General features: G+C 48.1%; 1 protein-coding gene across 5 annotated transcripts in view; it reads right to left on the bottom strand.

Moving 5' to 3' along the window:
* hivep2a (HIVEP zinc finger 2a) overlaps positions 1 to 21,600 on the bottom strand; it is a 66,137-nt gene that overhangs the window by 11,770 nt on the left and 32,767 nt on the right. For 4 of the 5 annotated variants that reach the window (XM_048986506.1, XM_048986503.1, XM_048986504.1 and 1 more), the window contains 2 exons: positions 12,918 to 13,049; positions 37 to 75 (listed from right to left, as the gene is read on the bottom strand). The gene's annotated coding sequence lies outside the window, so the exon portion shown is untranslated. The remainder of the gene's footprint in view (positions 1 to 36; positions 76 to 12,917; positions 13,050 to 21,600) is intronic. The other variant, XM_048986507.1, reaches the window with a different exon arrangement.

A 21,600-nucleotide genomic window follows, 5' to 3' on the forward strand; every position in this document is an offset into this window, starting at 1 on the left:
CTGAGTGATAGTTGTAATTGAAAAGAAGGTACTTACTTCTTCCCTGGTTTTCTCAACTCTTCGCCTTTACATCACCTAGAGTAAACGAAAAAAAGGATATATTTTCAGTTTAACCAAATATTGAGTGAAATAACATTCACAATGAGGAACAAATATGTAACTGAGCTAATTTTACGTACGGAACAAATGCATAGCCTCATTAAAGGTTGGCTTTGGCGAATGAAATTCAGCTTAAGCGCGTGTGTTTCTTAATCTTTCTCAGAACACAGCTTTTGTGCGAGCTGCTACTGAATGCCACCGTGAGTCATCATTAACCACCATTCCCACACAGTTCCTCAAAAGACATAAAAGATGTAAAAATAGCCTGCAAAGCGCGAGTGACGTAAGGTGCCATATGAACGTGGGCGAGATGAGCCCCTGAAAGGGCAAGCAGTAAAGGGGTCACTGCCATTTTTCCTTTCCATGAGTCTCTCGTTTTAGTTCCTCTAAGAGCACAGATGGGCAGGACTTACAGCACATGCATTTACTACTTGCACTCTAGATATTTCACATATCTACACCTGCGCGCATGGGCATTGGAGAGGCATGGATACCAGTTTCAATGGGCCCAGATCTTTATAAGGGCCTCAAAATAGTTGGAAGTTTGGAAGCTCGGTTGCCAGGAACTTTGCCAGGTCAGCAAAGTCTACTGAGGGGGACCCTCACCTTGCTTGGGGCCCCAAGGTGACATTTTTCCAAGGGGCCCAGACTGTCTAGCTAGGCGCCAGCCTGAATGTATGGCCGCAATCTGCCCCGGCTCTTTTCAATTGTCAAATAAATTGTCGTTTCAGGCAAAGTTCTTGTGGTTCGCTGACAACGGGACCAGAAGACCCACCTCTCCAGCTCCTCCCAAAGAGCCTTGCATCCGAACCCTAACCTCACACAATCCCTCCTAGACAGACATCCAATCACAGACAGACAATGTTTCATTCTGGCGAATGAACCATCACTTGCCCTCCTTTACAACAAGGTTACTGGGATCGTCAACATTGTAACACCTGTCCCCTTTCTAAAGAACAGGACTCAGACACCTGTCCGTTTTGACCTCTATGCGGTTGAATGAGCTTCCCTGCTCTCTCCGGATGATGGAATTCTTTCCACTCCAGTACAGGCTGTTGTGTTTAATCCCACTTGTTTCTGGCAATCTGTTATATTCGACTGCATCTGTGTTCAGCTTATATTTTTCATTTTATGCATTCTTCTATTGTCCAAAGTCATTCTGTTTAATTTCTTCATTTTTCTACATTTAGCTATATATATATCACAGGTGAATATTATGAACTGTTATTGATATTATTACTTTGTCACAGTCTGTTTATGCTCCTCTGTTACTGAAGGAAACAGTGACCCCAAAAGTAGCCCAGAAGAAAACCACTGGAATTCATAGCACTTCAAATACTTAATTTCAGTTTGTTTTTTGGTCATTAAGATAATCGACCATCCTTTACACTAAATGCATATAGAATTGTAAAGCCTGGGTGAAATTCTTCAACTGAAGGCTGTTATTAATCAGCTGATTAGGGCCTGATTACAGAACTGTAATTATAAGATATAGGTAACTATAAAAATGAAATAATTCATATATAAATGTCTGCATATGACCCAAAACAGTTTTCACAGTAGACACCTTTTCCATTTGTTAAGCTGATAAATTAGATGATACTGTTCAGAGCTTGTCCACCTTTCAGCGATGGATTGAACAACCTTAATGATCAAACAGCATGGAGACTCCAAGCGACCACTACAGTTTAATTCCGTAATAAACATGGAAACACGCTTGGATATAAGACACAATAGCACATGATGCAGCATAGCCTGACCTTTAAACAATGAGGGAGCACTGTCATTGTATGACAATTTCATTCATTTCGTCTAATGGGCCGCAAGCTCTCCTAGTACCACATAACTGGGACATGAATACGCTCTTCTGTGCTAAAAAAATATATCCACATGGGCCGAACAAACAGACAAAACACCAGCGAATTCAGTTTCGATGTTGTTGAAAAGCAGCATAGAGTAGATTTGTAAGTACAAAGGCACAGGATACTGGTCTTCCCTTCACAGCCCACCTACCTCTCACCAGCTGAAGCCAAGAAAGTGATTATGGTTTTGGGCTTCTAATGCCAGATTGTGATGGACATGATCTAGACTTGAGTTCTGAGGGGACCTTAAGGGTATAAAACCAGAATTCAAATATCTATGTACACATACATACATCTTCCAGCACTGTTTATCCAGTACATGGTTATGGTGAACCTAAAGTCTGTCCTGGGAAAGGTTACAAAGGGTACAAAGCTGGGGACATACTGGACAGGAGGACAGTCTATGACAGGGCACCCAGTACAATGAAGGGGACATACTGGACAGGAGGACAGTCTATGACAGGGCACCCAGTACAATGAAGGGGACATACTGGACAGGAGGACAGTCTACGACAGGGCACCCAGTACAAAACTGGGGACATATTGGACAGGAGGACAGTCTATGACAGGGCACCCAGTACAACGCAGGGGACATACTGGACAGGAGGACAGTCTATGACAGGGCACCCAGTACAAAGCTGGGGACATATTGGACAGGAGGACAGTCTATGACAGGGCACCCAGTACAACGCAGGGGACATACTGGACAGGAGGACGGTCTATGACAGGGCATCCTGTACAAAGCAGGGGACATACTGGACAGGAGGACAATCTATGACAGGGCACCTAGTACAACACAGGGGACATATTGGACAGGAGGACAGTCTATGACAGGACACCCTGTACAACGCAGGGGACATACTGGACAGGAGGACAGTCTATGACAGGGTCCCCAGTACAACGCAGGGGACATACTGGACAGGAGGACAGTCTATGACAGGGCACCCAGTACCAGTCAAATATTTGCACATACCTAGTTGAGACCCTAATTATCTTTGCTTTAAACCATATATACATCGATTCACATGATTAACAATCTGTCTTGTGGACTAATATGTCAAAATTTGGAAAATTCAGGTCCAACCAGCACGTATTTTTAAGCAGCACTGAGGATAAATGCATGAGTTCTGCATGTGTGGTTCCTTGTGCCAAGCACGGAGCAGGCAGCTTTTTGCTTTGCAGGTGACAGGGCTGGTGATCTTTAACAAATCCATAGCAATCTCAACCAGTGCAGCTATCATAGTACATTTCCCCGGCATGCCATTCCATCAGGAATATGGCTGATTGAGCGTTTTTCAGCGAGATAACGACCCGAAACGTGTCAAAATTGTACGAGAACTATTTAGAGAAGAAGGAAAGTGAAGGACAACTCAAACTAATGGACTGGCCTGCTCAATCTCCAATTCCCTAGTAAGTCTGCAGGGCAAAGTGGACAGAATATTCAAAGTAAAGTAGCCCAAAAACACTCGATATCTCTGGGAATTGCTGCAGAATAGCTGGGAAGCCATGCTGGATGACTTCCTGCTGAAACTTAAACGAATGCCTCTTGTTCTTGATGCTGTGTTCAGGGGAAATGGTAATTATTCCGAGGAATCAAGCTATAGAGACACTTTTCAACACTGGTTTTGCTGTGCAAATTGTTCTTTTTTGTGTGTGCGTGTGTGTGTGTGTATTTTCTATTTTCATATATTTACAGAAAAAATATATGATGCAAACATTAAGGAAATCCTAATTTTCAGAAACTGACCTCTGGCCTATTTTGTAATGCAGGCTATAACTTCAAACACGCCTGTGTCTCAGGAACCTCCTGTCAGGAATCTCCCAACAGACAAGCGACACCTCATCCGCCGAGGCCTCTGGAACCCAACCAGGAGGAGGGCTTCACGGGGTCATGAAATATATATCTGCGTACTTTGAATTATTTCAGAAATAAAATCAGCACAAGAAGGCAGCTCTGCGGAGAACAACCATTCTCTAAAATCCAGGTGATGTTATTTTTTTAAATCTTTTTTTCTATTTTCTCCGCCACTCTAACAGTCTTCTGAGGTCTAATTGAGTATAAGAGGCTTGGCCCACAATGTGAAGAACTGCAACTCACAGGAAGAGGAGTGGTTAGCCTAGCGAAAAGGAACTAATCAAAGTGATGTCACTGCTACAGAGCACTCAGATGTGCTTAATGAACTCCGCTAAAAAAGGAGCTTGTTGTGTTAATTAACCTGTCTAGGATAATATGGATAGAAGGATCCAGGCAAAAGTGCTCCTTGAATCACTATTCATTACTGTATCAAAGCTGCCCAGACTGTTAACATTTTTCTGTTTATTTTTAAGTACAAATTATCGTCATCATCATTAGCGAAAGAGGCCTTCTAATTAGCGTTAATGTTCGACACCAATTCTACAAAATTGTAACTTTAGCTTCTTTTTCTTGCTTTTTCTAACAATAATTCTAACAAAATTTGGCCCTGAAAGTACAATGTACCGGATATTTATTTTTTTTTTTTTTTAAATGAACAGTTGTTATCTAACTTTTTGGGTAAGCGCTGTGCTACTTGTTGCTAACGCAACACTGAGCGTTACTGAGTCGGAGTCTGTTTTATTTTTTTCTCGGTTTAATAGTTATTAATGGAGTTCTTCCGCATTATGTAAGGCACTGTTTGGATGCCATTTTTATGGGGAAAGGAGAAGTTAAAGAATTGAACCGAATTGTGTGACAATTATATTTATATCTCCGGAACATAGCTGAAAATACTCCACGGCACCCTTCCGACACCCACGGCGAGTCATACGCGTGGAGGGACAGCACGTAGGAGGCACACGGCAGACTGTGGAAGAACATTAATCTGAAAGGGAGAGGAAGGACATTCTATAGGATTCACAGGAACATCGATCCACATGACTCACCGCAGTTATGTAAGTGAGCGGCCTATGAATATTCACACGGGAAAAGGGTCGTTTCCACCCGACTGAGGTGAGGCGTCCGGATAAATATAAAATGTGACATGAATACAGGCACGTGCGCACGCTTCCCAGCTGATCTGATTTCCCTGACGAGCACATTGCCGTGGTACTTAAGCCATGACGCTTAGGAGAATGGCTGGTCAGCCCCCCTTCATCCAAGATCGTGGGACACCGGGGGGGGGAGGGGGGGCCCCCATTGTGTGGTTGATGGTGCCAGCCTCACGAGGGCCCCCTCAACATAAAAATGCATTCTCCTCCTTAATTCACGGATTAGACTCGTCACATTTTCGCAGTCGGAGGGGATTATGGCGGCTCTCGCTCATTCGTGAAAAGATGGCGTGTGCTACATCTATCCTAAAAGGATTCAGCGTGATGTAATGCCAAGTCGTACATCGCTGGGACTGATGCCGGAGTGGGTAAAAAAGCGGTGCGTCCCAGGGGAGTCTTGTGTAAGATGTCCCACTTGTCCTGGCTGCCAAGTCGTACTGCAACAAACACACAGTGGGGATGTACGTTTGTGGGACCGGCACGCGGCTCGGTCTCTGTCCGAAGCTCAAGCAAATCCATTTCGCGTACTGTTCCCTAATGTACCTCGCAAGGCTTCTCCTAGGGCAAATGAGGAATAATTTAAAGCACTGCTAATCATTTCCATTCAGTAATTACCAGGGTTTTGGCAACAACACTCACCTTGCAGCGAACTGGGCACTATGGTCCATAAAAACCCAGTCTTCTGGGTACTTACCACCCCCCCCCCCCCCCCACCATTACCACCACTAAGTGTTATACCGGACTAAATTTTACCAGCCTTCAGAGAGAACATTACTTCTTAAGTAGCACAGAAAAACAAGCTATCCCACATGCATACCGCAAACGGCGCCCCCCTCTGCCCGTTTGCCTATAATAGAATGAAAGTTACTGTTAACTGCAGACATCCAATCAGCTCTGCTGTAGGTCCTTGTCACTAATCCAGCTCATTAGTGAGCGTAGCTGACTTTTACAACCTCCACTGGATTTATCAGCTGGCAGAAATAAAACATAAAATGGTGTCTGAAAATAGAGCAGGTTGGTACAAGAAAGCATTTTTAGGAGTGATTGGCACAACTGCATTATTCACCTGAACTTGAGGAAATAATTTTGATATTTATGAGCTATTCAGAAGAAAAAATATAGAGAGAGCTTAAAAAGCTGACTTCACGTCTCATGTGGGTAAGTGAAATGCCATTCCATTTAAAGAGTTTGATGTGCACAGCATCAGTCTATATTTTAATAATTTTAGCTCATTTGTTGACAACCAAAATAACCTCATTTAAATATAGTGAAATACACCAATAGTGCCATACCTCAGATTAGGGGACATAGTCTTAGAATGATATAATCTCTCAAAACCACATGGCCTTGCTAAAATATTTCTGCTTTCTTCTCGTGTTAATTACACCGCTAGTGAAAATAAGCTTTGACACAAATTTAGATTTTTCTGACCTATGTCAGGATGGTGCGGTAGGCAGGACCGATGTCAAGGTGGGAACGACGAGGGCAGCAAACGCATGCTGTGAGTTTGCACTGAGAGTTATGGTGGTCCCCATTCAAATAATGTCACTAATTACAAGATTCGGAATTCCCCAATGGCATCATGAAGAACAGCGGGAACAAAGGATTCATCTCCTTGTATAGAGTGACCCCCACATACCTGATATTTGAGAAGAGCTCCATCTGAGGAATGGTTTTCGAGCTCAGTTATTCTGAAACCTAGCTTTCTTAATCGCGTCGGTAACTGGCCCAGACCGCTCAGCGATGTCCGAGGAGCTGTTACCGGTGTCATCATGACGCACCTGCAGCCCTTCAGGAAGTCAGCGAGGCGTACACATAGCCCCCCCCCCCAAGGCCGAACGCCGCTGCAACATCTCTGTGCCCAGGCCGCAGAGCTGGGCTGCAAACAACGCTTCGGTTCGTACGGAAACATGAACGCCAGCCGTTGGCTGTCAGACGAGGGTGCCCGCAGATGGTCTCTGTGAGGCTCGCTGAGTGAGGACTGGTGCATGAATAATGTCAGTGGGGGGAGGGGGGGGGTCCTCTTCTCTAACAGACACAACGACAGTTCAGCTCGAAATTTTGAATGAGCAGAAAGGGACCCTAAGAAAAGAGCATCTGACCTGTGTGCCTGTGTGTGCATGTGTGTGTGTGTGTGTATGTGTGTGCATGTGTGTGTGCATGTGCGTTTGTGTGTGTATGTGTGTGTACGTGTGTGCATGTGTGTATGCATGTGCGTGTGTGTTTGTGTGTGTGTGCATGTGTGTGTATGTGTGTGCATGTGTGTATGCATGTGCGTTTGTGTGTGTGTGTGTGTGTGTGCGTGTGTGTGTATGTGTGTATGCATGTTTGTGTGTGTGTTTGTGTGTGTGTGTGTGTGTGTGTGTGTGTGTGTGTGTGTGTGTGTGTGTGTGTCTGCAAGAAAGAGAGCGAGGGTGGGATGAGTCCATGGATGTTTTCAGACAGAGTAAACAGTTTCTGAGGGTGGGTAGGTGGGGGTAGAGGGCACACGCGCAATGCAGAGACAGAGAGCCGGCAAGTGGCATTACGACACACTGCGTTATGTAACGTTTCCATCTCACTGGCTGTCAGCACAGACACCGGGAGGAGATGTCACCGGGCGTCCGGACACCGGGAGAGGTGCGGTGAGGGGTGTGAGCGGGTGACACCGCTTTGAAGAGGGCCGATGTCTGACTGAGGCCCCCGCGGCGCTTAGATACTGTGCCCGAAAGAACAAGACAAAGGAACGTGCAGGGAAATACGAAGAAGGTAGAGGCTACGCTGTAAGAAAAAATACCTGCAAAGCTGAGGACTTCCTTCTTTGAAGACAACATGTCCCCAGGATCACAGCTCCGGTCAAACTGGAGCTTCACGCCTCCAGGGTTGGGGGTTTAAGCGCCACATCTTCTCTGTGTGGAGTTTCCATGTTCTCCTTACATTGCATGAACTTCCACGTTGGTTAGGCTAACTGGCTTCTTTAAATTGCACATAGTCCCCCTCTGCACGTAGTACCTTTCTGCATATAGTGCCTATTTTACATAGTACCCCTCTGCATATAGTACCTATTTGACATAGTCCCCTTCTGCACGTAGTATCTTATTGCACATAGTACCCTTCTGCATATAGTACCTATTTTCCATAATACCTCTCTGCACGTAGTACCCCATTGCACATAGTACCCAATGACACATAGTACCATTTTTGTGCTACCTGGAATAAGCTCCAAACCCTCCTATGAGCATTACCAGAACAAAAAGTTGGAAGATGGACGATGCTAACGTGATATACCCAACGTAGACTGTGTATTCTGTATTTAATAAACGAGTGCACCCAGACTCGCCACGCTTCGATGGCAGACAGCAGGTAAGATGACAGCTTTCGTAGTCTACCGACTGCACTGTGCTTCCTGATAAACGCTCCATGTCCCGGGCTATTGTTTCCTAAATAATGTCTAGTGTTAAGACCACAAAGCCCTCCGCGTCTGAGTCACGAGGTGAGCCCGAGGGTCACCCGGGGGACACTGCTGCCTTATTTTTCTACATTGGTTTTTGGATCCAGCAGACCTGCCGCATCCAGTTTGTTTATTTTTTTTTTCTTTGTCCCGTTCAGACGGAAGTGCTCCTTTGTGGCAGCAGCAGCGGGGAAAAAGAGGGGGCATGGTCTCATCAGAAGCGGCAGGTGGGGTGGTGGGGGGTGACGACAAGCTTTCTGAAACTTACGTTTTTTTTTTTAGACAGCTGCAAATCCACCCATGAGTTTGTGGAAAGTCGTGCAAGGGGATGGAGGAGTGATGTCATTCCTCATATAGAATGCATCTCTCTCTCTCTCTCTCTCGAACCCTCCCCCCACCCAACATTCTGGGCCAAGGAGAGACGGATAGTGCGCCGCCCTAGGTGTCAGATCAGGAGGTGGGCCAGAAGGGGCCAAAGCAGATCCGAGGGAGGGAAGAGAAAGCGTTGCGCTCGACATGAGGTCACATACTAATGCTAGTGCGCTACAGCAGGCCAGATGCACTCGCTGACCTGGAGTACAATTACCCCGCAAACAAGGGGCCCCGCCGCGGCGGGCAGGGGAAAGGACTTGGTGCCGCCAAGCCACGATCGGCGGTGCGCTGAGGTCGGAGGAGGAGGTGGGGGAAGCGATCGCGAAAGTGAGAACCACCTCAGTGCAAACAATCCCTCCCCAGACAACTTTTCTTGCGACCGAAATAGTTCTCGTGTAGACTGCCGCAAACCCTAATAGCATCAAAAAATAAATAAACAAACCCTCCCCGACACCATTGCGTCCCAGCGCCCCCATGCTGCCGAGGGTGAAAGCGCACGCCGCTGCCGTGTAACACTCGACTATTTTTCACGAAGTGGGAGGTGTGGGTATCGGTGCCGCTCTGCCGTTTCTCCGAGGGCCACTAGGGGCCCCCGCTTTTCCGTCGGACTCAGTACCGCGCAGCTGCATCTGTTTACATGTTTCCACTTAGTGCTGGAAGGAACATATCACATCCCCTATGGAGGGAAGGAGGGGGGATGTGAAAAAAAAGGAGGGAAAAAAGGCTCCGTGTTCGCCTTAATTGTCTATGGAAAGATGGTCATATTTTCCACCAGCTAGGCTTGAAACCATTACTGAGCTAGCCTTCATTAAATTTTCCACAACATTTTGCAGAAATGTCAGGAGGCAGCTGCAAGGGCTCAGATTAATTGTCCTCCTCACTGGTACCTCCACGTACAACGTGGCTCCATTCAAGCTACGTTCTTCTCTTCTTCCGCCCGCCGACGCGCGGACTCCATTAGAATCAAAGCAGTGCAATCCGAAGCTCGCTCACTAGCGTCTTGAGGTCGCCCAGCCTTGGGTAAAAGTCTGCTTCTGCCCTGTCCATCTTGGACCAGGGTTTCGAACCGAAGGTTGGGAACTGGCGTCTCTCATCGTGTCAGTGTGAAATTCAGCATCTGCTCTGCGCCGTTATCTTCTATAAACCTGCCTTTATGTTTGGTTTTTCCTTTCTGGAATTACTGTTATTATTCTGCATGTTATTCTGCTCGTAGAGACAGACACTCGGGCATCCAGGGTGAAAAGCGTCAACTCCGCACCTCATAGCTTATAAATCGGCGCTAAAACTCCATAAAACCCTTTTCCCCCTCTGCTAAAAATGAATTATTTTGGCCGCTGGGTAAATTTACAGGCTTTATCCGTGACAGCCCGGCGTGGGGCCCAAAGCAACCGCACCGAGGCTACAGCCAATAGATGAGCCACACTGTCGACATGGGCCTTGAGTGCACATACGCGGGATGCCATCAACACAACGGTAAATTGGAATGCAAATATATCCGCTAAGCTGCATGCTGCAAAAGCTGACTGGCTGTTTCCTCTCCTAGGACATGTGGTGAAGGCATGTATCTGCTGAAATAACCATGTTCTGTCCTAAATATAAAGGGCCGTTATGCTCAGGGCCAAGACAGCTCAACAGGAAAGACATCTAGGAACAAGAAATGTGGTCATATTGATGATGCATATATGGTTAACAGAACTAGGCCCTCAACAATATCCATCCATCCATCCATCCATTTTCCAAACTGCTTATCCTATTGGGTCGCGGGGGGTCCGGAGCCTATCCCGGAATCAATGGGCACGAGGCAGGGAACAACCCAGGATGGGGGGCCAGCCCATCGCAGGGCACACTCACACACCATTCACTCACACATGCACACCTACGGGCAATTCAGCAACTCCAATTAGCCTCAGCATGTTTTTGGACTGTGGGGGGAAACCGGAGTACCCGGAGGAAACCCCACGACGACACGGGGAGAACATGCAAACTCCGCACACATGTGACCCAGGCGGAGACTCGAACCCGGGTCCCAGAGGTGTGAGGCGACAGTGCTAACCACTGCACCACCATGCCGCCCCCCCTCAACAATATAAGAACTGATATATATTTTAAGGAGCTAAAAATTCTTTCTTTTTTTAAAAAAAATAATTTTTCATTGGCAAAAAATTTAAAAGACAACAATAGTTATTACTGACCAGGATTATGTCATTTTGTCAAGCAAACTTACTATAAACATAACACAAGGTACCATTTAACAAATGATATATACTGGCACAATGTTGAACTCTCATACAGGAGCAAATTTAAAGTATGTTGTCCTTTCTAGTTAACAAAAGTACCTCATGAATGAACTATCCTCACACACAAAAGAATCCTAAAGTGGTTTAATACCTTTTTTCCATTTCCAGTCGATCACTAGCATGTCTTTTACATTATGCATATGATTACAGATCCAGCCCTTCACTAACTACGAGCCAATAACTTTGGTTGTGCTGGTCTAAGAAGCAAATAAAATGTGGTAATATTCACTCAAAAAATCCACTCCGGAACAGTTTGCAGATGTTAATACAGCCAACAGAAGGTATAAGAGGGTTACTTAAGTATAATTAAGTGAACCCCGCAGAAGACCGCACAGTGGCAACCATGCCTAATAAGACAAAGAAGCATTGCTCAAAGTTGTGCAAAGCTGCTTCAGACTGACTCCCAACTTCCCATGCCGGTGTTTTCTGCCAAAGCTACTTCAGACTGACTCCCAACTTCCCATGCCGGTGTTTTCTGCCAAAGCTACTTCAGACTGACTCCCAACTTCCCATGCCGGTGTTTTCTGCCAAAGCTGCTTCAGACTGACTCCCAACTTCCCATGCCGGTGTTTTCTGCCAAAGCTACTTCAGACTGACTCCCAACTTCCCATGCCGGTGTTTTCTGCCAAAGCTGCTTCAGTCTGACTCCCAACTTCCCATGCCGGTGTTTTCTGCCAAAGCTGCTTCAGACTGACTCCCAACTTCCCATGCCGGTGTTTTCTGCCAAAGCGGCTTCAGGCTGACTCCCAACTTCCCATGGCGGTGTTTTCTGCCAAAGCTGCTTCCACCAAACACAGAGGGGCCTGGTTTCTTATGCAATCACATTATTTCTGCTATTTTATCATCCCAAGTTACAGAGAGCGTCAGAAAATCCTTCGGCAGATCCGAAAAATCCTGCATCAGTCTGCAGTTTCACAAAATGTGACATTAACTGCAAGGGTCTGACTAATTCTGCATGACTTGTGTGTGTCATTTAAGAATACCACTGTAAATTTTGATATTACAAAAGTATGTCCCTTAGTGGGGTGCCATGGTGGTGCAGTGGTTAGCACTGTTGCCTCACACCTCTGGGGCCCGGGTTCGAGTCTCTGCCTGGGTCACATGTGTGTGGAGTCTGCATGTTCTCCCCATGTCGTCGTGGGGTTTCCTCCGGGTACTCCGGTTTCCCCCCACAGTCCAAAAACATGCTGAGGCTAATTGGAGTTGCTAAATTGCCCATAGGTGTGCATGTGTGAGTGAATGGTGTGTGAGTGTGCCCTACGATGGGCTGGCCCCCCATCCTGGGTTGTTCCCTGCCTCGTGCCCATTGCTTCCGGGATAGGCTCCGGACCCCCCGCGACCCAGTAGGATAAACGGTTTGGAAAATGGATGGATGGATGGATGGATGTCCCTTAGTTCCTAGTCCCTTAGACTATCAAAATGCTCTCATCCTTTATGAAATAACTGGGAAAAAAAATCAGTTTTAACAACTGGCCAACATAAGAAAAAAGAAACAGGAAACAAAGCCTGCATGATTGATGTAGCCATCTTGGAGGTCAAGGCTCTATCGGGAATTCTGCTAACTGCCACCAAGCAAAACGTCTTCAGGAAAATAAAGATATTCCAGACATTTGAAGGATGGGCCAGAGTACAAAGGGTTTAATTTGCACTTCATGCAATGTATAACCCAAATGACGGATAAAACCAAGGAACCCAACAGCATGATGAAATGAGTGAAATAGGATAAATTAAGGAGGGGCTACTGATCTGGTGAGTATGTGTCCTGAAACCTACTAGATCTTATAGCTCTCCTGGTTGTATATAAGAGACAGAAACATGGAAGGAGTGAAAAGCAGCTGTGGCCAAACTCACCAGTGGTGTAAAACAGGAAGGGGCCCCCACTGGGGAAGCTTCACTCTGCACCCAGGTTTCTCTCAGCCTTGGGCCCACGCCCGTGACGATCAGAGGGACCCCTCGGCCAAGGTTGAGAGACGGCGCAGACCACTGCAGGGCAGAACACAAGATAGAGAGCGGCCACATCAGCGAAGCCTATTCCGAGCGTTTACAGTAGCAAGTATTAGCATTGCAGTAGTGATCTAAGAGACAACAGGAAATGCAATTAATCATAGGTAATCTGGTCAGCCTCCACCACACAGTTTATCACAGTGATACTGAGTCCAGCAAGGGGATTTTTTCACCAATCGCTTTGGTTCTTGAATGTATTGATTACGAGCATCAAACTAAGCCTTTCAGAAGCTGCTATTCTGAAGAATTCCTTTCTACTGAAGGGAAGCGGACTATGCGGTTAAGTATGCAAAAGCAGTTACTAAGCCTTTGAGCGACCCAAAATTTGCGATGTCCAGCTGTATGGACATGTAAACTGGGATAATGTCAGGTATAGCTGCTAAGCATGCTATGGTAAGCTACTATATGCAAATTTTTAACTTAGTAATGCTTTAATGCCAAATGCCAGCCTTTGTGTTGGCAAATACTGTTTGATGCAAGAGAACTAATACTATCAGAAAATTTGGCAAGGAGCACGACAAAATCTTTGGGGTGAGAAGCTGGAATATCGGCTGGCTGAGCCGGCCGCGCCTGTCACCGTTGTCCCCGTGAGCTCGGATCGATGCTTCGCTTTTCCGATGACACCTTCAGACCAATTACACAAATCTCATCAGCGTGCAGGAGGACAAGGCATAATTAGGTTGACTGATCATCGAACAAGAAAGGTTTCTTTAATCATTCCCCAAGAACGTTCGATGACAAACTATGAGCTATTCATATCTCTCGGATGCTGACAAATCGCAGAAATTAAATTAGAAGAAGCCCACCAGCCCCGGGCTAGTGAAGGCTGCCTTGCCCACTCCTTTCCGAATACAACTTTCCTCAGAGAAAACTGCCATTGCCAAATGGGCTTTAGCCCATCGCCTCCGTCAACGAACTCCATCACCGCTTCGGAGAACTTTTTTCGTGATTAAATTCTTCACCGTGACACAGAATACTAGCTGCAACTTCATCATTTCAGTCATTCCAGAAAAAAAACTACATTCAGTTTGACAAAATGAAGGATGTAGGTGAAAAGATGGGAATGTGGTGCTGAGAACGCTCCCCATGAGGAATCCTCCTAAGCTCTACAGTTAGTTTGGGTTTCTCTTGACCGCACATCAGGAAACCGTCGTGTGTCAGCCAAGAGGCGATGCACTGAACCTGAGTGATCTCACCATGACGGACTGCATATCCCCACACATAGCCCCTACTGATCCCCACAACCCTGATGGACCCCCATGGTGAGATGCGATGGTCCATGGACATTTGGTGAACTTCTGTACCGGCAAATTCCATGCTTATTGTCTGCTGCATGGGAGGGGCCACACGTGTGAGAGAGAACGCAATGTTCGAGGAGACCACAGAGGAAAGGAGGGGTACTCTAGTCTAGTCAGAGAAATCTGTAAGATCCATTTATGAGAATCACTGTGACCTAGCTCAGCTCGCATACATCTTTAGTCCCCAGAGAGCAGAAGAAAAAAAACACAATTATTATTATTATTTTTAACAATAATTACATTTAATATATTATTTCTTTTATTGTTACATCAGAGAGAAGGGAAAAACCAGGCTAAAGCTACTGGTCAGGCTGGGAGTTTTGGGAAATTTTTTGGCTCCACAGATCTGCAAATCCATACCTCCAGTAGAATGTAAACATATAGCCAAAGGTTAATAATGGGAAATATCCTTCCAAGAAGGAATGGAATCCATTTCAACTCATAACCGCCAGTTACTGGGATATAGTCCGAGGATTAAATCGGCACGATCGCCAGCTCCTGCAGGAGGATTTTCACCCCGTCCCTGGGAGCAGGAATTATTATTGGCCTGAAGACACACTGGGGTTAGCCCTGTGTTTGTCAGCTGCAGTTTGGGGGTGCGGGGGTGGGCGGGACATCTGCGATCAAATCCAGTCAATTGTTATAGGACAGAGAAACACAACATGCTTAGTCCATATTCATTAAATACCACAGACACCAACACTGCAGTCAAACCTTCCCGCATGACATTCTTTTCGCAATGTAAGAAATAGCTGTGCGGTTTCAAGACTGCAAAGAAAGTATAATTTACATTCTATACTCTAAATAAGTAATGTCTCATATTGTGCCTGTTATAGTATACAGTCATTATCATACAATAAACATGACAGATAAAGTTGCACAATGTTTCTCTTTTACTTTTCAAACTTGTAGGTGTATAGAGTTCGCTTCCAGTGGAAACGTGCACAGCGCAGTGCTGCGACCACACTGCCAACACCCCCCTGCCAAACTGCAGATGACACGTAGAAAACAGTCTGAACAGAAATGGCTTCAAAAGGCCCAAAATGTCACTTTCCAGCGCGCCCCAGTGTGGAGATAAAAGCCACGGCATTCTCCCACCTTCGCGGCTGTCGTTAGCGGCCAGCGGTTGAGCAATACCCAAGCTCCCGCCTGTCCGCACCAAAAGGGGAATGACGTCCAGCGTTACACGCATCGCGCCACTCGGAATGAGATTACGCAGCGAAAAATAAGAGATGATCAAATATCGTATGCATCGGCACACACTTTCTTTTTATCCCCCATTCCCTTGGAGGGGAAAATCCTGTTATGGTTGTAAAGAGCTCCCCGGAGATCATTTCATGGGTGCTCCGCGTTACATAATCCTTGGACTTAAAGCATCCTCTGTGTTGTTTTCGCAGAAATCGCCCCATTGTCTCGGCGCTGCAGCGGGGACCGTCACGCGGAAAATCCCGCTGCTGCCCGCCGGCACCCGCAAATGAGAATCCGTCACGGCCGCACTGTCGGCGCCCCGCGTCGGCTGGCTGCGCGGCAGGTGTTAAAAAGCGAAAGAGAAAAAGTGACGAGTCTCGAATAAGCTACGATTAACAGGGGAAGCAGAACCAACAGCATCCTGGGGCTGCAGCAGAATGACCAGAAGCTGCAAAGGTTCGTACAGACCTGCATGCAAGCGGTTAAGCGAAAGCCACCCCTCAGAGGTCAGGTGCCAGCTTCTCTACCAGCACTTGCGGGCTTTGGACCACTGGCGGTGCCATCCCAGGAGAAGGATGCCAAAGCCAGCACGGTTTACGGCCGGAGGTAACCCGACACCCTACAGCCCACAAGCCCCCGAGAGGTGGCCGTCGTCCCTGCCGTTTCCTCTTACCTCTCTTCTGCGGCATTATTCTGGTGATAAAAATTTAATGCTATGTAATAAAGAAAAGTTACCGAGATCATCCGAAGTGGCATTAGGAAGCTAAATGTATCATGCTGTGATAGATCCCAGAGCTGGTATGTCTGTCCATGGTCAGCCTTCCCCCCTCCTGCGTCGACGCTGAAACCATGGGAGCGGACGACAGACCTCTCAGGTGCACCTGCTCCAGTCCGACACCTCGGGCGCCGAGGAGAAGAACTTCCTGCTGTAGTCAGCTCTCGGCTGCACATGCTAGGCCACGCCCCCTCCTCCACTACCCATCACTCTGCACCCAGACAAACACCCACGGCCTGGCGCACACACATGTGCACGTGGCGACACACGGGCACGCAAGTCGAGCGGCCGCTGTCACTGGGCGAGAGACGTGTCACAGGCCCCCGGAAGAGCGAGAGGGCCGCCTTCCCATCATTCTGCCCGCTTAAGTTTCACGCCATGAGGGACATAAACAGCATCAAGCTCCAAGATCGTCATGGAAACAGAAAAATGCTTTTTCTCGATCAGATCTCGCCCCCCCCACAACTGCCGGCTTTGTTGAAATCATCTCCCCCACCCTGAATATTGCTCATTTTATCAAAGACTTACATAATTAATATGTCTACTTAATAAATACGGCTCAATTCTATGTCCCTTTGTGTCTTGGCTTTAATTAGGCCTATAGCTTCAGGCGTCATATAAAGACAATGCAATTACCTTATATTTAATAGGGAAACTGAAAAATTTATAGACAGAAACCAAATAGTACGTTTTGAAGAATGACAGAGTTGGGGGGGGGGGTTTGCACCGTGGCATGCTGGGAAGGCGCCCAGAACAGAAGCTCCACTCACTGCTCACGCTCCCTTTCCAAACAAACAATCAGATCAGAAAGCCCCCGCTGTTCGCCGCAAACCGTCCCCCCCTCCTACCCAGGATTGCCCCAGCTGCCGCGTCCGCCATAGCTTGCCCGCCCCCCCCCCCTTCTCTCACAGACGGGCTGATGGAAACACCAGCACTGACGGATGAGCCCATCGCTGTGGAATCCAGCGAGCGGCCGCAGCCATGACACCAGGATCACACGTTTTATTGTTCGCCCCTGAGCGCTCCTCGGGTGCGGGAAATCACCTAAGTGGATTTCCTGATGGGGGCAGCAGGCTGGGGTGGGGGGGGGGGGACCTTTTATTCCTATTATCCTAATGTTTCACTCGGTATATAAGGTGAACGACAGAGAGGAGATGGGGCCTTCAAAGAACCTTGAGGAGGAACCCGAGAGCTAACAAGGGCAACGTGAAAAAACGCCGGGCCGTACCCCAAAAGCCCCCCGCAGCCCCCCGCCCCCCGTCGGCGGTCCGCTCAGCGTCTGGCCTCGCTCTTTTCTAAGCAAGACACCAATATGTTACACTGCCCCTCCCTCCTGCTGACACCGCCACTGGGACAGTGGAGCATTGGGTGATTCGCCTCCCGGCTTGTTCAGAAGGTGGGGGGGGTATCGGGACGCCGTGTGACTCTCGACGGAAATGAATCACACATTACATCAGCGGTCCTGGGAGGCCTACAGCTGCCTGCTGCCTCTGCAATCACCAAAAACAGTCTCCCCCGCGCTCCCTGGACCTTCTGCTTGCTCATCCATGCATATATGTATATGTACAGTATGTATTCACTGTAGGTTGTGAAACTCAGCCCCCCCCCCCCCCGACCCGCCCCCCACTAAGACTATAACCCGCGAATCTAATTGGCTAATCACAGAGCTTCCTAAAGCTTAACCCGCAGATTAGCATGTAATGCATGTTTGTAAGCACACAAGAACACGTGACCCACAGTGATGTCATCCTGCACATACAGACTGAGAGAAAGCTCACCACATGCAAGGCTCCATCTTTCTGACTTAATCTCATACGTCGGGTTGGTCACATGACCCTCTTGGTCCCCTGCAGGTGTAAATCCACATACAGCACGGCAATGTATTCCCCTGCCGTTCCTCTTGCATACTCTCCTTCTGTCCATGTCCTCACCCTAACCTCTCCAGTGCTACTGGATTGGTTCAACCATCTCTTGCATCTGCCTACAGATCCAGACCTGTGTCGGTGAGGTTCCTAAAGGCTCTATCACCCCTCTCCCAGGCATTATGCCGACTCTGGAACCTCGACGCTCGCACAGAACGCAGCTCAGGACACCCCCGTCTGCTCAAACACTGGCCAGAACTGAGCAGCTGATGCATCCAAGAGGAAAGCAGCACACACTCAGTACCAAACGGACTCACCCCGGAGACACACCAACGCCGGGGTTAAAAGTCAACATCTACGCAGGACTGCATCTGACTTAAACTGACACCCCACCTGTCAACAAAACTAGCATGACACTTTCATGCAATACCCATGCAAATACAATTTTCTTCCAACCAAACACAGTGTAGTATTTGACGATGTCTTAGAGTCATAAGTGCACCTCCAGCTGCTCTCTCATTGGTCCTCTCTGCTGCAAACTCCTCCCCTCCTCCTTTGCAGTGCTAGCCAATCATCAGAGCCGGGTAGAGAGGAGACGAGTGCTCTTGACCCGAGACCTGTACTGAGGGCACCCGCAGCTCAGGAACGAGGTACGGTACTCATGCAAAGCCAGCAGGGCTCTGAAGCAGTAATTACAGGAGGGCAGGCCTTAATCCCACTGGGAAAGCAAGAAGTGTTGAGAACTGTCACTCTCTGACAAGGCCCTGGTAGCTGAATGACAGTTAATAACTAAGCCACTCGCCAAGGTTCATCACCCCACGTGACGCTGACTTAGCAGAGCCAAACTTTAATAACGTGCCATTCCCCACAGCGTCAACATAACGCTCTGAAGCCAATGTGTGCAGAATCTGTGAAACCCAGGAACTAAGACACATTCCGAGATTTCTTCTGTCATCTTGAGCTGAGAACAGCTGCTACTGTTTGATCACGCAAATCAAAAAAAAAATTATCACATTGCTTATAAAGTTTAGATTTTACGTCTCACACTTTAGGGTTTGGAGCAGGGGTCTTTAACTATCTTTCCCAGAGGCCCAAACTCCATCAGTAATATAAAGCCAAGGTCCACTGCGTCCGAAAAAACAATGCCGGGGGGGGTAGATCTTTCATCCAAATTAAAGATATATGTCTGATATTCCATAACCCCACAATCCATTTTCCGGAAAAGCTGATCGGGGACTGTGGTCGTCCACAGCCTGCGTCAGGAGGGAATGACCTTAAGGAGGGATGTGATCTGGACGGGAGTGTGGGTGAATCTAACCCCAGGAGCTCCAACAGCTATGCAGATCTGCCAATCCAACTGAGCGGCGTCAAGCAGGGTCGACACAGCAGGGTAGCCGCGTACAGTGGAGGCAGTGGCCGGATTAAAACCCGCAACACCACACAGCCAGAGCCTGTACATACATCCCGTCCCAGCAGTAAGGTGCAGACCTGCGGTCGCCGCGGCATGTCCTTACACGAACATATTTCTCACACATGGCAGGCTCTCATTACGAGGGCGTTCCTCCCTCCCACTCGGAGCCGCTCGTTGACGCCGTAGGCCGAGAGGCTAACCAAGCGGCCTCTCCGTTCGCGGCTCCTTCTTTCGAGTCCAAAGTGCGGAAATAGCGGCGAGGGTGGGCACTCCGCTTCTCACGGAGCGAAAAGCGAGCCGTCGTTTTGTCGTTATCAGCCGTAGGTTTTTCACACTTGCGTGCATCGTAAAAGATGCACTCGGTCGGCCAGACTGCCTTTGATCGCCGCCGCTGTTGTTCGGAAGGCAGACTGGGAGACCTCGGACCACGCAGCCCTACCTATCCACCGCAGACCTTTGAATCCGGAGAATCAGCCTACTGCCATTGCCGTGTGTTCATCAGGCTTTTGGGTGAAAGAAGAAGGCGGCGTGCAGCTTGTCTTCACACAAACCCAGTCATTATCATTCACTGTTTAGTTGCTCTGGATACGCTTTCATTCGAAAAGCCTGACATACGGAGGCCAACAGAATTACTCATTATCCATTCATTTTGCGGGTTATTTTTATGCAAAATCGAATAACTTGAGTCGCCTTTTCATACTTCACTGAACATTCACGTCTAGTTTCTTCAACCACTCCGTCACCTGCGAACATAAGACAGGGGTCTTACCTTCTCATGGGCTACACATAGCTCCACCCAATATCCAACCCTCATCTTTAAGCTAGCCAGGCTCGGGGCTCAAATACCAAGAGGCAAAAAACGTGCCGGAAACACTTAACTGCAGGAGTGTACGTATAATATCCAGTGGCATAATTGGCAATGATATCAAATGTCGCCTCATATAATCCCATCCGCTGAGTAGACAGATAGGGCAAACCTGAATGGCTGCTTACGGGGGAACACCTGCATGGAAACCGAATTATCCTGCTTGTTTCGGCGTGACTGAAAGGCACCGGGCGGGCGAAGTGAGCGTGGCTCCCTCCGCTCCCCCCGCGTGCCGCTCGGCAGGTGCGTGATATTCCAGTCGGGCCAGGTAGCAGGCAGAGGGAGTGGGCGGGTCAAAAGCAAACAGTGAGCCAACGGGGCATTTCCAGAGGACAGCGGGGGCACGGGGCAAACCCTTCAGGCCCCCGCTCCGATTACACAGCCTGATAAGCATCTGGAATTTGCCCAGACACACACACACACACACACACACCACGGTATCACCAGTGCCAGCTGCCCCGAAAACACAAGGCTTCCTGGGACAGCCAGCATCTCCCCTTTCACGAGGCAGCCTCAGACACCTGCTACCCACTATTGACTTTTTTTTAGATATATATAGAATTTTTAAAGCGTTTGCTTCCTGAAAAATGCAGAGGCAGGACAATACGGAGGCCAGCCATCCGCATTCCGAGATTTTGTTGCCAACGTCCGTTTCATGTGATTCCAGCCCCTGGAATGTACCGGAGAGTTTCCGACGGCTGGCCACAACTGAGGCGGTTGATGGAGGGTCCAGGGCTCGTATACACATCCATCAGGAGACTCTCTTACTGCAGCACGCCGAACTGAGTGGCATCCAGGTAACAGAGATCGTTCAGATGCGGAGATTCAAGATCTGCAGCACCTTCTGCACATCGCAGCCCCCGGTCTCACGTGGGAATCTTCACGCCCGGCTCACATGCTGCATCTGTCTAGACGTTTTCTCCCTCCCATGCACCAAAAATACTCCCTCCTTATTTCTTCCCTGACGACAAAAGGAAAGTTGGCGCACGTGGAGAGCGAGAGTCGCGGAGACCCTATCGGATTCGGGCTCCGCGCTTCGGTTTCACAGAGGGAGCGTGCGGGTTATGTTCACACTCGAATCGACACCTGACGCACCTGGAGACCTGCCTGCTGTTTTCTGAGCCCGATGCT

This window comes from Brienomyrus brachyistius, chromosome 19, assembly GCF_023856365.1.
Source record: "Brienomyrus brachyistius isolate T26 chromosome 19, BBRACH_0.4, whole genome shotgun sequence".
In the NCBI taxonomy this organism is placed as follows: domain Eukaryota; kingdom Metazoa; phylum Chordata; class Actinopteri; order Osteoglossiformes; family Mormyridae; genus Brienomyrus; species Brienomyrus brachyistius.